The sequence below is a fragment of the Meriones unguiculatus genome, chromosome 19 (genome assembly GCF_030254825.1).
Source record: "Meriones unguiculatus strain TT.TT164.6M chromosome 19, Bangor_MerUng_6.1, whole genome shotgun sequence".
Classification (NCBI taxonomy): Eukaryota; Metazoa; Chordata; class Mammalia; order Rodentia; family Muridae; genus Meriones; species Meriones unguiculatus.
Genome location: NC_083366.1, coordinates 27,073,299 through 27,086,550, shown reverse-complemented (window position 1 = coordinate 27,086,550; position 13,252 = coordinate 27,073,299). Strand labels below are relative to the sequence as shown.

The following is a 13,252-nucleotide window of genomic DNA, read 5'->3' as shown; positions in this document are numbered from 1 at the left end:
AATGGTGGAGAGAAAAGTTTGCATTTTAACACAACAGAAATAGTATCCACAACCAGCAGTCAAAATATGAAGGTGTGTGTGTGTGTGTGAGAGAGAGAGAGAGAGAGAGAGAGAGAGAGAGAGGAAGAGAGAGAGAGAGAGAGAGAGAGAGAGAGAGATGTACACATGCAGAGCTCAGAGAAGGACATCAGGTGTCCTGCTCTATCATTCTCTTGAAATAGGATCTCACACTGAACCAATAGCTAGGTTGACATCTAGCAAACCCCAATGATTCTCTTGTTTCTGTCTCTTTGGTTCTTCTCTCTCTCTTTCTCTAGTTGTGTTTGTGTGTGTGTGTGTGTGTGTGTGTGTGCGCGTGCGTGTGTTTGAGCACATTCAGGCATGGTGTGCTGGGGTTTACACATACCAGGGTCAGCATAAGATAACAATTTACGAAAACTGTATGGTTCTAGGGATCCAATTCAGGCATTCAGGCTTGGCAACAAAACACTACTCGGTGAAATATCTGGTAGCTTCTTTATCTATTTCCAAACCAGTGCTTACTTTTAACTAATAATAACTCACCACATTAAAACATAGTTTACTTTTTGTCATTCTTAAAATAATGCTGTAGATTTTCTTTGTCTCAACTTTCCCCATCACAGTTCAATTGAGGTTTGTTTGGTTGTTAGTTTGGTTGGTTGGTTTTTTGTTGTTCTTGCTTTCTTTATTTGTTCTGTTTTGTTTTTACCAGCAGACAGAATACTTGCAAACACCTCACTAGGTACCCTGAATTTCTGATATTTTTTTTATGACTGAAGCAATGCTTCCTTTTGATTTTGTGCTTTGAGGAAGAATCTGTTGACTTTAAAAAAATAATTCAATTTTGTTTTATGGATGTGGTGTTTTGCATGCATGCACGTATGCACAACATGAACTGGATGCTTGCAAAGTTCAGAAGAGAGCATTGGATCCCCTGAAACTGGAGTTACAGATGGTTGTAGGCCACCATTCGGATCCTGGGAATCAAACAGTAGTTCTCAGCCAGTAATCTTAACTGCTGAACCATCTCTTCAACCTCCGATGCTGTCAGTTTCTGAATAACTATACTTTCAAGGTTAAGGTATTATAAAAAAGCACATTTCCCTCTTCCTTAAATGCAGGTGCATGTTAGTACACGGATATGAACACATACACACATTACCCAAACAAACATCTGTGATTATTAATAGATAGTAGAGAATGGACTCTTTCCTGTGGAGCCACAGGGGGTCACTGGAGAGCAAAGCTGTTGTCGACTAAAGCATCACTCTAACTTAAAGAGAAATTCTTGCTTTGCAGTAGGATGCTCTCATTAGGAACAAGTTTAAAGAAAAAGCAAAGCAAGAAAACTGAAAGGATGAAATAATTTCTAACTATTTAATAAAAGAAACAAGAGTTAGAGATAAATTCTTCTGTGCAGACAATTTTCCTCCGGATAGTTCTGGTAAAACAACAGTGCTGGTAGCTTGAAGTTTTAGAAAAGAGCTAGAAGGTGCCAACAAATTGGCTTTAAAAGGGGTGGGGGGAGATATGGTTATATTATGTGCTGTGGAAAGTATTAGAAATATAAAGATAAAAGATCATAACAATGAATTAGGGGAGTGTTATAATGTGTATAGTAAGTAGAGTTTGGAAATTATATTATGATGTATTATCTGGTGAGAGTAAACAGAAAACTAAAATTCTGAATGTAAAATGGTAAACATGATGGAAAGACTTATTTCCTTGTTTAAATTCTTGGGTATAATTTATTACAATAAAAAAAACAGAGTTTAACAAATTTATAGGTTTATCTATCGTTGAGCAACCATATCCTTAATTTATTTTAAAACATGTATTTTCATAAAACTAACTAAAAGCATTAGTTAGTTTTTAGTGGAAGGAACAGTGTAGGGAGTGGAGGAGCTCTGAGTGAGTTAAGTTCTGAGCGAATGTATATTGTAGACATAGGTAGAACTATGACAAAGACCCAGGCTTAAAATCTATGGGAAGTTGGCAAAGCTTTGTGATGTATAGACCAGACCCAAGGTTGAAAAATTCTTCTTCCTCTGGTGCAATTCAAGTGTTTATGGCTGGACAATTGATCAGTGTGCAAAAACTAGTCACTGCAACTCCTTCCATTTGTGAGAACTGACATTACTGACCTATGCACACCTTTTGTGAAAACTAGATAACCCCTTGCTCTGGGCTAGTGTATAAACTATACCCCAGGGTCCAGGTGGCAGCAGTGGTAAGTATTTGATGCAGCTCCATTTGAGTGCACTCAGCCCACCTGACATCCATCTAAGTACATTTAAAATGTATCTATTCATACAGTGACTACTAGGGGGACCCATAATTTAATAATTTTTGGTGTTAAAAGCTAAGAAAAATTTAAATGAATGAATATATCGTGAAACATTGCATTTCTTGGGGGTGGGTAATTAGTCTCTGAAGGTGTAGCTCACTGGAGCATAAAATTAATGTTATTGGTGTATTCTGTGTAGGGTTAGTAAGGTCTAGAGGGAAACTGAAGTCAGAAGCAAATTTAAAAAGTTACTACTTAATAATGAAATATTTTTTATTTTCAAAGAAAAATTGTCACACTAGAATGTCATAATTTCTGAATATCTTAGGAGTTAGAAAGCATAGAACATTCTAGTGGGCTAGAACTGTGGTTCAAATGTCAACTAAATCTGTGTTTTATGGCACAGGCTTATAAGCCTGGAAACTAGAAGGTAGAGACAGAAGAACAGGAGATAAAAGTTATCTTCAAGAAAGGAATGAGTTCTGGGCCAGCCTGGTCTATATGGGCCTCTGCCTCTACAAGCAAGCAAGCAAGCAAACAAACAAACAAACAAAAATGAATCAAAGGTGAACTGACCCAACCTTCTGCAAAAATAGCCATCTCCTCTGAGACGGAAGAGGTGATGACCTCTTCCAAGGCTGTGCAGAAATTCTGTTTTCTAAACACTCACCAGGAAGGATTTTTCATCTGGTAAGCTTGACATATTTCCCTCCTTAGCCAGCACCCTGAGTGGTCATTATTACCATGTTTGGAAGATGCTCTAATATTATATACAATAACTCATTAATTCTCACAGAAAATCTGTAACAAAGCCAGCCCTCATTTTTGCAGATTTATGTTTGTGGACCACTGTGCTTTGTTTAATATAAAGGTATATTTAGGTTTTTAGAGGTTGTTTGCAGACATCTACTTAGGACTTGGAAAGTAGTGAGATGTAGGGGTCACTGACACCCACATTCCCTGCTGAACAGAGGCTCTGTGCTCCTCCTTTAAGTCTCATTCTGTAAACAGGTGTTCTCTCATGACTTAGTGCTATGCGTTTGTACTTAACAGGTTTTGTTGGTGATTTAGAAATTTAAAACAACCTCAAACACAATGCTAAAACCTAGGTATTTAGCATTTCCAAACATAAGAAGTACTGTTTCTCACTGAAAAAAAAATCGGTGTGTTATTTGAATTTTGTTTAGGTGAGTTTGATTTTTGTTATTTCACAGTCAGTGATTCAACAGTAAACACTCAGCAAGGTGTGTCGGTTTGAATGAGAATGACCTTCATAGGCTCATGGTTTCTCTGACTACTTGGTCCACAAATGGTGGAACTATTTGGAAAAGATTAAGAAATATGGCTTTGTTGTAAGAGATGTGCACCTCCCTCTGCCTCCTACTTGTTTTTGCTCCGCCATCATGGACTCTAACCCTCTGAAACCATAAGCCCCAAATTAAACACTTCATTTTATAATTGTCTTGGTTTTAGTGTTTTATCACAGCAATAGAAGATTAATTAGAACGTAAGGTGTCCCTGCTCCTAGAGGCATTGCAGGTTTGGCTGATGTGTCGAGTGTGCATCAGCAGGTGGTAGAGAGGAGAAAGGCTGTGTTTATGCTCCGTGTTCTGATCTCTGAACATCTGCAGGATTAGTAGCCTAACATTACCTGAATAAAGTGAGCCTGAGGTGACCACCAGTCCAGTGGCAGGCAGTCCTGGATGAGATCCCAGGACGGGAAACAAGCTGAGGAGAACTCCACCTGGGACGACAGACCTTGGGAGAGAATAAGCCCGAAACAGATTACCCTTTCAAGGGGCCACTTGGGCAGGGCAGGCAAGGAGAAAACCTGAGGTGACCACGAGCGTGGTGCCATGGGGCCGAGGCAGGGAACCAGCCTGAGATGACCATCAATATGGTGTCTTACAGGTCTGGGGGGCAGACCATACTCGAGATGACCCCTGCCCAACACCATAATGCATGAGCAGGGCATAGCATTCCTGAGACCACTCCTGAGTCCAATCCAAACCCTCAGAAATCCCAGGCAATAGCACTAAGAGGAGCAAGTAAGGAGTGGAGAAATGGAAGAGAAAGAGAAACAGAAGGATATGGGCACAATATAGAAAGGCAGAACTAGAGAATCGAGGATAGGGAGGAACAACCAGTTAGCTAGAAACAAGCTGACTTGAGTCATCTTGATGCTACCTGGGACCACGGTGGTGACCCAGCCTGTGCTGCCACCGCGTGGCTACATCTGGGTCCATGAGCCTGCAGCCGCAGGGGTCTGTTACAACCAAAGCTCAGGCAGGCACTCTTGGTCTGGTTTGCTGCCTGGAGACATTTTTATGTCTGAGGACTTTGTAGAACTGGGCCCACCTCCCACCTGAACATCATGGGAGAGCTGACCCTGGAGTCATGACAGCAAGAGAGCTGACCTTGCCCCTAGCCAGATACAGTACTCAGAAGACCTGGACCCTTCACATTGCAGAAGTTGCTGGTGAGCTGGGCCCAAGGATGGCAGAACTGAAGAGCTAGCCCTACCACTCATCTCCCATCTCCCATGAGGTGGTGTGGACAAGGGAGAAATACACTCCTCCCCCCTTCACCCCTTTACCACCTCTGGCAGACAGGATACCTGGCCCTGGGTTCATGAGAGCAAGAGAGTGGCCCTGGAAAGTTCTCACCAGCTGCAGAAAGATCAGGAGAGCATGTCCTGCCCTTCACCTGAATGTGGGAGTGGGTCTCTCCATGAATGTGGGAGTTGAGGGTGAGCTGACCCCAAGGGCATGAGTTGCAGGGATTGCAGGAAAGGCAGCCCTGAGGGCATGAAAGTGGGAGAACTAGAGGACTGACCAACTCAGATACCTCTCAGTCCCAGATCCAGGGCTTAGAATTGGCCCACCCCAACATCTACCCATTGATGAACTGCTGGAGTACTTGAGGGGACCGGCCATACAGATCCAAAACTACAGGATCTCTAAGACACAGGGCAGCTACAGGATATCCAAGAGGAGTCCTGGTGAGGTTCCAATGTTAACAGAGTAGAAGAAGCCAGAGACCTTGTACCACATCAGTGAGTCATTGCCATGAACATTGGCAAACAAGGATGTGTGAACAAAAGGGTATACTGTGGGGCACACTGTGTCACACTACAGCTTCCACAACAAGACTTTTTTTTCCTATTGGAGGTGTAATTTCAAGGGTGGAGCACAGAGAGGAGGTGAGGTGAGGGGAATGTCTCCTACAAGCTCGTGTGGTTGAACACTTGGTCTGAGATGATGGCACTCTTTGAGAAAGTCAGGAACTTGTAGAATGCCGAACTTTATTGGAGGGAGCGGCTTGCTAAAGACTGGGACTGGCGGTTCTGTAGACTGACTCTGTGTGCTGTTTATTCTCTACTTCCTTACGGCAGGAACTACTACAGAACCATTTCAATGAACAAGCACATTATCACCTTCATTTGGCAATTATCCACTTACTTAGTGGATCCTTCACAGAGAGTGCAGTCAGCTCTGAAATCACAGATGCAGGCACTGTCTTTAGAGGGGATTCTGCAAGAAGCGGCCACTCAAGTGGAAATAAAGCAGTGAAAACTATTAAATGGACAAGAGAAAAACTGCATAAGTATCTCCCAAAGAAAGAATTTTTTTTAATAATCTCAAAAAAGAAGAAAAAACTTTTTCAAAAGTTTCTGTTAATAATCTATGCTGGTCACCATTGTTACTGCCATCCCATTGGCGGCTGTTGGAGCTACCACCGCGGCATTATCCAGGAGTCATACTGTGCAGACCGCTCAGACCCCGAATAATCTTTTAGCCAATGTAGCTCATGCCTTAGATGTACAAAAAGAAATTAATGCTCAACTAAAAGGAGGCTTGATGGTGTTCAATCAGAGGATTGACCTCGTGCAGGAGCAAATTGATACCCTATGGCATATTGCTCAACTTGGCTGTCAAGGAAAGTATGCTGGACTTTGAGTCACTAGCATACAACATGAGAATTTTTCCTGTGCTGCAAATCTGTCTAAACAATTGTCTAGCTATATTTTAGGTAATCGGACTGGAGAATTCGATACTACAATGGAGCAGCTGAGAGTGGCCATTGTCACGGTAAATTCTACCAGAGTGGACGCAGGACTAGCCACAGGATTATCATCATGGATTGCTGCAGCCATGAATCATCTGAAGGAATGGGCGGGCATGGGAGCGTTAGCAGGCCTTCTGGTGTTGGTCTCCTTGGTTTGCCTGTGGTATATATGCAAGATTAGAGTCTCACAACAGAAGCAGGACATTCTCCCCAAGCATGGTTGGCTACCATAAAAAGCTAAAATGTTATGCTCAGGATGCGAGGCTAAGCACTGCACTCAGGGTCAGCCGCTTTGGACCCAGAGAAGAGCATGTCTGATTGCATGCGGGTTGATGCCCCAGGTCCCACCTCTGAGAAAAAGGTATAGGACGGGTCTGATGCTCTTTGGGTGGATGACACCTAAATGAACATCGGTACAAAGTCCCAATTTATTTCTAATATCAGAGATCAGACCTCTACTCTTGCCTGATGCGTCTAAAACAAAAAAGGGGAACTGTAGAGAGCTGCGTAATGCCATGCCTTAAAGATGGAGCTGGTTTCCGCCTTCCACCTTCCCGATGGTGAGTGCTCTCTGTCACGAACAACTCCACATTTGGCTAAGGCCAAGGATCTGGCTTGCTTCAATGTATGTGGACCTATCTGCACTGCCCACGTGGCACACTGGGGTTGGCTACCCAGAGGCTATTTAAGCTGTGGGCTGGCTTTCCCCAGGGTCAGATGATTGTTCAAGGTTCCTGAATAAACTGCATTGAAAAAAAAAAAAAAAGAAAAGAAAAGAAAAATTAAAACAACATTTATTCATAAATGTACATAGTTTTATGCAAAAAATTATTTGTTCTAAATGGATCAATATGGGAAATATACTCAGTAATTCAGTAAAGTTGAATTCACATGCCCCCTGGGGGGGAGAGTTGACTATAATAAAAGTGAAATTAGGAAAAAAAAATAATCTATGCTGGTACTAGGGTAATGAGTAAAATGTCTGTTGCCTTTCAAAGTCTTTCAAGCACAAGGAAATTTGTACTAGGAAAAAGAAATAACTTTTGAAAATCAAATATCCAAATAGATTTTAATCTGGTATGTGTGTGTGTGTGTGTGTGTGTGTGTATGTGTGTCCACTGGTATGTGGAAGTCAAAGTACAATGTCGGTGTGAGTTCTCACCTGCCATCGTGCTTGAGACAGAGTTTTTTCTTTGTTGTTCATTGCTGCTTATACCAGACTAGCTGATCTGAAGGTTAGGCCTTTCTTTCTGCCTCTCATTTTGCTTTAGGAGCAAAGGGATTATGGATGCACACATCTTTACCCATATTTACATGGTTTAGGAGGCTTGAACTCTGGTCTGTATGCTTGCATGGAAAGTGTTTTACTCACTGAGCCATCTTCCTAGCCCTAGGAAAGCTTTTGATTAAATTTCCTCATTAATATCTGTTAATTCTCTGACTTTTCCCCTCTTCCCCAATAATCTTCATCTCAATTTAGTTTTAGATGAGTATTCAATTAAATAAAATTAAAAAAAAACATTGTAAGTGTTTTTTTCTTAGTTTGAAGCCTGCCCTGAAGTCTTAATACTCTTGTTCCCAAGAAAATTAGAACCTGAGCATCACCACAAACATGTTGGCAAAGTTACTCTCAGATGTCTTCCAGGGTGAAATTCCCATAAAACTTCATGGGTTAACTGCTTTCTGTATCCGCAGACTCAAAGCCAGGTTAGGCCACTGTGATGGAAATCTGCTAAAAAAACTGAAACAAGTAAGAAAGCAATTAAGAATTTTAACATCAAAATTTAGACTGCTAGTCATACTAATCCTCCACCAATACTCCTGGCAAGTAGGAAATTGCTATATTTAAGGATCTCATCCTGTGCTAGCAACACACACACACACACACACACACACACACACACATACATGCACACAGACATATACACATGTGCACACATCCACAAGCGTATATATTGCATGCACATGCTCACACAAAATCCCAATTTTCTAGAGTAGAAAGAAAGACCCTGACAAAGAAGATCTGGTCCTTCTATCTTTTGCCCTCTCTAGTACTTTGTTGGCTTAAATCTTCTCATCTGTAAAATATGATGCTAAGATTTCATAGACTTGCTACAAAGGTTAAAAACAATACAATTATCAAACAGTGTTACATACCCTATGCTTTCAGAAAGTGTTGCCCTTCTCTCACTCCCTCTTCAGCCACCTGTTGCTGGGCAACAAATCATCCTGGAATTCAGTATCTCAGAGCAACCTCAAGTTTTCTGGGCATCTTGCTTCTGACATAGGGGCCAGGAATCATTCCCTGTTACCCAAGGCTTGGCTGCCAGGGAGTTGCTTTCAAACTCCCTTAGTGGTTGTTAGCCAAATACAGGTCCTTATTGATGATCAGGCTCAGACTTGTTTTTCAGCATCTGAACTACTCCATGAACCTCCAGAGTATTGCTACAAGGGACTTAGAAGAGTCAGAAAGAGAAGTGTGAAGGAAAAAGAAGAGGAGTAGGAGAAGAAGAAGCATGAAGAGGAAGGTGACGACAAGGAGGGGGCACAGTATTCAGGGTAGATATAGAATTGTTTCACAGCTTAATTACAGAAGTGACATTCCCTGACCCCTCAGTTCTCTGCTCATCAGATATATATGTACATTCCAGGAATCAGAGATCAAAGAGTCTTCTGGCAAGGCTGTCTATCTCTGCCCCCCCCCAAAAAAAATATGTCGGTTGTATACTAAGAACAATGAATAGGAAAAATGTAAAGTACAAACTAAGAATGGTAGCAGTAAAATGGAATGATTAGGACTGCTCCAAAGAAATAAAGGGGAACATTCATGTGAGCCAAACAGAATTTTAAACTGTCTATAATGTCCACATTCAAAAGCCATGGCACCATGTAAAACTCAAATTCCCTAAGGCCCATTTTCATCTGTAAAACAGGATTGTCTATAGCTTATACCTCCTGTGGCTATGGTGAAAACTGGTGGCATTTATTCTTCAGGCAGATTTCTTGAGGTAGACCTGGAAAGTACCAAATCCCCCAGTACTTAGGTATGAAGATGACCATAGTTGCTTTGTTTGTATTTGTGAGTCAGTTTTTTTTTTATGTCACTATGGAAGAAAAACAGACACTGACCAACATATATATATATATATATATATATATATATATATATATATATATATATTTGCTTATATATCTGAGCAAAAGCCTGATAGCACTCTGGTAAAAGTTGAGTGACATGATAATCATAATGCCCTTTTCAATTGTTCTGTCAGGAGCAGAAATTCTACAGACTAATCTCAGGGTCTAAACAGTTTTTTAAAAAAATCTCAATTTCAAATGCTGCATCTTCTCTGATATGATTGCATAAATTACCCAGTGGGTAAGGTTACTCAAATGACATAACCAGTATCACCTCTCTATTGCTATATTGCATTTTTGCTGAAAAGACTGCAATTATACAAAATACCCATCTTCTGAATTGAAATGACAGCTGGGCCCGTAAGTTTAAAAATATTAATTTATTATACCATTTAAAATGCAATTTTACGATAATTTTTACTGTGTTAACATTGTGTGTAGATTTGCTAGAGAGGGCAAAGAAGAGAGAGAGGGAGAGAGACAGAGACAGAGAAAAAGGAGGATGTAGACAGAAAAGAAAAAGAAATAAAAAGAAAGAATTTTAATAGAGGACGATGTCATTATTTAATCTTATCAAATGAGTTTCAAAATATGATTAAAATTCTTACCACCAAACTTCCTCTGTGGCATATTTGGCTTTATGCTGAATTGAATTCAGAAGATCCTATTAATGAAGACTGTTTAATGCTTCTGCATTATTATAATGGACGCCTTTGTTCTAGCACTCCTTCCTGTGTCATAGACGAAGTCATTAATCAGTGGGTGCCGAAAAATAATTGTCTACTTCTTGACAATTGTCTATTGTTGAGACATTTGGAATTTCAAGATAAAGATGTACAGGCTGCTCTAAAAAATGTTTTAAGATTACCCTTCATGGAAGCATGGACGTATTGTGGGAAACGTGGAACAGCTGACCTGGTTTTGATGCTTTTTTGAGTCTCCTCATTCAGTTGCCCATTCAAATAAATCTGGAAAAGTCAACTTCACTAATGTAAGGAAATAATGATTTCACATGTTTTTATTGAGCTGGCACAATTACTCAATGATGAAGCATCACAGAATTACTTAGCATTTTAAAATAGAAATCCAGCATGTTAATAATCACGACAGCAACCTCTTGTCTACTTAACATCATTTTTTTGTGTGTAGTACTCCCATCCTACATTACACTTATAAATTAGAATCCCATATCTGAGTGATTGCTATTCAGCAAGAAATATATGGCTGCATCATGCTGGTTTAGTGGTTTAAAATTAGATATCTTTCTCATTGAAAATGCTGTAATTTGAAATGTCAATAAATACATTTCATGCCATCTCATGTTATAACAAATTGCTGTTTAAATCTGTCAAGATGGAAGTCTAACTCATAGCTTAAAAATATGAATTCCAAATTGGGAAAAATGTGTGCTTCAATTTTTTTAATGTAAGTCACTTTAATGTAAATTTCCTTATAAGCCTGTATATTTCCATATCAAGCACTGACACAGGCAGTTATTATTTTTACTATCCACCTAAGGTGTAAAAATTGATGCATATTATTGGCTATTTTTATTTGATGAATGCCTAGAATACAAACTACTTCTCTCTGTGTGTGTGTGAGTGTGTTCTCACAGGCGCATATATGTGCACATGTAGCAATCAAAGCCCAGTCTTGGGTGTTGCTTTTCTTGAGGGGAGGGGATCTACTTTTTATTTGAGACAGAAACTCTGATTGGAACATAGTATTTTTTTAGGGCGGGTAATTTCTTTTTTTATATATAATTATTTTTTATTTTGATTAATTACAGTTTATTCAATTTGTATCCCCGCTGTACCTCCCTCCCTCCTCCCCTCCCAATCCCATCCCCTTCATCCCTACTCCTGTCCCTCTCCCAGTCCACTGAAAAGGGAGATCCTCTTCCCCTTCCCTCTGATCCTAGTCTATCAGGTCTCATCAGGACTGGCTGCATTGTCTTCTTCTGTGACCTGGTAAGGCTGCTTCCCCCTCAGGGGGAGGTGATCAAAGAGCAGAACAATCAGTTTATGTCAGAGACAGTCCAGGTCCCCATTACTATGGAGGCCACTAGGACACTGAACTGCCATAGGTTACCTCAGTGCAGGGGTTTCAGGTCATCTCCATGAGTGGTCCTTAGCTGGAGTATCAGTTTCAGAAAAGACCCCTGTGCCCAGACTTTTTTAGAGCTCCTGTCCTCTCCAGGTCTTACTATCTCTCACTTCTTCCATAAGATTCCCTGCACTCTGCCCAAAGTTTGGCTATGAGTCTCAGCATCTGCCTTGATACACTGCAGGGTAGAGCCTTTCAGAGGCCCTCTGTGGTAGGCTCCTGTCTTGTTCTCTGTTTTCTCCCGCTTCTGATGTTTATCCTCTTTGCTTTTCTCAATGTGGATTGAGCATCTTAAGAGTCCTCCCTCTTGATTACTTTCTTTAGGTGTACAGATTTTAATATGTTTATCCTATATTATATGTCTAATATCTATTTATGAGTGAATAAATGAGTGTGTCTTTCTGCTTCTGGGATACCTCACTCAGGATGATCTTTTCCAGGAACATAGTATTTTGCACCCAGGCTATTCTACTCACCATGAGTATAAAACATAGAAATTTAACTTTGTTTTAATCTATTCTTAATATTTTAATAATTTTATTTTAATGTGTATGTATGTATGCGTGTGTCTGCGCATGCACACATATGTACTTGTGCATGAGTGAATGGTGACCACAGAGATCAAAGGGTTAGATTCCCCAGGAGTTGCAATTAGAGACTCATGTCCTCTACAAGACCACTATCCACTCTTACCCACTGAGCAATCTCTCCACGCCATTAAAAATGAATTTTTGTTTCTGAGTGGTTTTCAGTTGTGTCACTAATTCCATAATTAGCTTATCCATGCCTATTCTGATGAACATTTAAATTTATTCATACCTCTATCTGTTACTCTAGAAGCTTCTATACACAGGCATGCCCAGGTCTTAAGATGGAGATAACCTTTCACTTCTATGGGCAAATACCTAGAAGTGATATGGCTCCATCTTATGGCAGGTACATATTTAACATCTTAAGAAGCTGCTAAATAGGCTTTGCAGATCCACTGTCCCATGTCACAGCTTGATGCAGCCATAGCCAACCCCACTGTGTTCTTTCTCATTATGAGCAATGAGGAATCCTTAGGCCAACTCTTCTTCAAGTTGTTAGCAAAGTTCCAAAGACAGCAGAAAACATTCTTGCTCTGAGCACTTCAGAGAAAAGCATTTGGGTAGAAGTTTGAAGATGAGAACTTCATCCTGAAGAATACAGGTCCTGGTAACTTGTCATTGCAAATACTAGGCTAAACACAAATTGTTTCCAGCTTTTCATCTGCACTTCCAAGACTGAGTGGCTGTATGTCAAAGATATGTTTTGGGGGATGTTGAAAGAACATATGAACATCATGGAATCCATGGACCATTTTCATCCAGGAATGGGAAGACCAGCAGGAAGATCACCATTTCCTACTGTGGGCAACTCGTTTTTTTTTTTTTTATTATTTTTTATTTATTTATTTATTTATTTATTTATTTATTTTATCTTGCAGGCATCTTACCCACCAGACCCTTCCTTCTGTAGCTCAGGAGAGCACTGTCATCCCATTTGCTCTCAATACCCTGTAATCTCTGCTCTCACCAAAGTCCTGTGGGTTCCATATTTTCCTCATGCCCCTTAAAGTATAGTTGGATTGCAGAGTTGCATTTATTATTA

At 40.3% G+C, this 13,252-nt stretch overlaps 1 non-coding gene across 1 annotated transcript; it reads left to right on the top strand.

Moving 5' to 3' along the window:
- Positions 1-3,825: 3,825 nt before the first annotated feature.
- On the top strand, positions 3,826-3,957 carry LOC132649424 (small nucleolar RNA SNORA17). Its single transcript, XR_009587855.1, has one exon. It is a non-coding gene; the product is annotated as a small nucleolar RNA SNORA17 (small nucleolar RNA).
- The last annotated feature ends 9,295 nt before the right edge of the window (positions 3,958-13,252 follow it).